This window comes from Zalophus californianus, chromosome 1 (genome assembly GCF_009762305.2).
Source record: "Zalophus californianus isolate mZalCal1 chromosome 1, mZalCal1.pri.v2, whole genome shotgun sequence".
Lineage (NCBI taxonomy): Eukaryota > Metazoa > Chordata > Mammalia > Carnivora > Otariidae > Zalophus > Zalophus californianus.
Window position 1 is genome coordinate 93093698 of NC_045595.1, and position 3145 is coordinate 93096842.

Genomic DNA, 3145 nt, shown 5'->3' on the forward strand with positions numbered 1-3145 from the left:
GATTTAAAGTCTTTTTCTTTGCTTGTTAGATGTATTAACAGCATTAACAAAAATAATATTCTCATCTCTATAGTTGAGTCCGTGATTCATTAAAAAGTGAATGGATCTCTTAGAATTTTTACTCCTGGAGTTTAGTTTGTTTGAATCTCTTAGTTCAAAGAGACTGAATATTTGGGTACTTTCATAGTAGATGTGAACATTGCCATGGTTTGGAGGAAACCTGCAGAGTTTATCACATAACTAAATTTAATGATCCAGCCAAATGTTCTTTTTCTCTTTTAGATTCTTAGAACCACAACACTTTTACATTTTGCTACTTTGTCCTCTTGTTCATCTGTCGGAAACCTTATTGAGCAATCTGTTTATTGAGCAAAATATTCTGAAAACATTTGTTCTTTTGGGAAGTGAGAGAGCTTTTATATATTTGCTCTTGACCTTTTTTTCCTCTTAACTCTAAAGTTTCTGTTATAGTGGCAGCATAGGGTTGCCTTGGTTTTTGTTGTTGTTGTTTTTTTACACTTATGTAGCAAGAGTTGAGTAGTGTAAGATAGCACAGAAAACTATCAGGTGAAATATTTCTGGAAGGAATGTTTTACCCTTTTGGTTTTAAACAGCTTAGAAGCTGTTTTTCTATTTTTTGGTTGTTTATAATAGCTTGTTTTTTGTTTAAGTAAATAGTCTGCTAAAATAAACTGTTGAAACACTGATTCTCTCATTCTTTATTCCTGAAATTGTATTTAAGGATTGCTGAATTGGACGTAAGTATGGTATGGATAATTCTGCTTTTCTTGAAACAGACCAATCGAATAAAGCAGCGAGATTATGCCTTTTAAAAAACGGATGCATCTGAAGAGCTTTTTTGTTGCTTTTTAACAGTCAGCCTTCCAAAAATTTCGATACATAGTTCCAAATCATGTATTTAGATCAACTCAAATAATTGATATAACAAAGAATTTAATATGCCCTGTATTTTTTGAGCATTCCAGCAAAACAAAAATTTATATTTACCACAAAAACATCCTATTAATTAAATGAGACTTTGGAAAATTTTCCTTAGAAATTCTTGATCGCTTCCAGGTACTAAATGTTCTTGCATGATAACATTTTTTATTTTTAGAAACATTTAGAATACTTTGTGTACAGCCCCTTCCCCACAGAATTCTGCCCTGGGAAGTCAGTTACTTAATTTTTCTATGTCCCCCCCCCTTTTTTTTTTAAAGATTTTATTTATTTTTGAGAGAGAGAGAGAGAGAACAAGCACAAGTACAAGCTGGGGGGAGGGGAAGAGGGAGAAGCAGACTCCCAGCTAAGCAAGGAGCCCGATGTGGGATCATGACCTGAGCCGAAGGCAGACGCTTAATGACCGAGCCACCCAGGTGTCCTTTTTTTTCCATTTCTTTTCCGTATTTTTTTCTTCTAAAGATTTTATTTTTAAGTAATAGCTGTACCTAATTTGGGGCTCAGACTCATAACCCTGAGAACAGGAGTTGCGTGCTCCACCGACTGAGCCAGCCAGGCACCCCTCTGTATTCTTAAAAAGGCCTCTCAGACCTTCCATGATTTAGCATTTGCCTACTTCTAGCTGCATCTCTTGCCATTCTCCCTTTCCCCCCCTTTTCCCTTCAATAGTGAAGATTTTTTTGCCTTAGAACCTGTGAACATGCTCTTCCCGCTGGGCAGATGGCTCCCTTTTGGCTGCTGGTAATAAAAAAAGGCCAGATAATTTCTCACACCAGAAAAACCCAGGGTTTGCATGGCACTCATTTAAATAATATTTCCAGGTGTTTTTTTCTTTAGTAAGAATAATTCTGAAATAAAGATCTTTGTATATAAAGCCTTAGATTTTTTTTTTCCCTTTGATTAATTCCTGTTGTGGGATGATGCAATTGAAAATGTCATTGAGGGGTGCCTGGGTGGCTCAGTTGGTTAAACGTCTGCCTTCGGCTCAGGTCATGATCTCAGGGCCCTGGGATCGAGCCCCGCATCGGGCTCCCTCCTTGGCAGGAAGCCTGCTTCTCCCTCTCCCACTCCCCCTGCTTTTGTTCCCTCTCTTGCTGTCTCTCTCTCTGTCAAATAAATAAATAAAATCTTTAAAAAAGAAAATGAAAATGTCATTTCTTTAAAAACCTGTTAAAGTCTCATTTAAATTTTTTAAAATAGCAAAGTACACAAATTTCATTGTATTTGTAGACACCTACTCATCACCCAGATCAAGGTATAGAACATTTCCACTGCTCCAGAAAGCTCTCTCATGTGTCCTCTCATTCACTATTTCCTATCCCCAAAAGTTAATCATTGTTCTGACCTGTATCATTTTTGTCTGTTCTTGAAATTAATGGAATCATAAGAGTATACACTCTTGTGGGTGACTACTTTTTTGTAGTGTTTGTGTGTTTGTGAGATTGACCTGTGATGTTGGGTATAGCAGTAGTTGGTCTTTTTTACTGATAGTAATTTTCTGCTGAATGAAATATACAATTAAAAAAATTCACCATTAATAGATACTTGGTTCGTTTCTAGTTTTTAAGCTATTGTGAATAAAGCTGCTTGTATACATTTACTTACAAGTCTTCCAGTGGACATACACAGTCATTCTTTTGGGTATGTATGTATACCTGAGAGTATAGTTACTCTTTTCTTGTCTACCAGTTTTTGAACCTGCTGGGAGCAGCTTTCTGTCTCCATAGTAGTTTTCTGGAATTTCTCCCTTTACCATAACACTAGTAACTCCCCTTGCCTTTCTTCTGTGTTAAATCTCTTATTTTTTGTGAATCATGTAGTTCTTTTTTTGGTTTGACTCCTCCTTTGGTGGAATATATCCCGTAGTAGATTCCTGTGAAAGGCTGAGATCTTGTATTAATAAAATGCCCCTTGTTTTTGGTCTTCCCATGGGATTTTGCTGGGTAATGAATTCTAGGTTAGAAATAATTCACTTTCAGAAATAATTTACTTTCAGAATTCTCAAGGCATCTCTCCATTGTTTTCTGGCTTGTGATCCTTTTGAGAATTTTGAAAACATTCTGATTTCCAATCCTAATGTTTTTTTACTTTTTTGGAATTTTGTATCTCTTGTATTCTGAAATTTCATGATGGTGTGACTTGGCATACATCTATTTTTGTGCATTTTCTTGGACATTCATTGTGC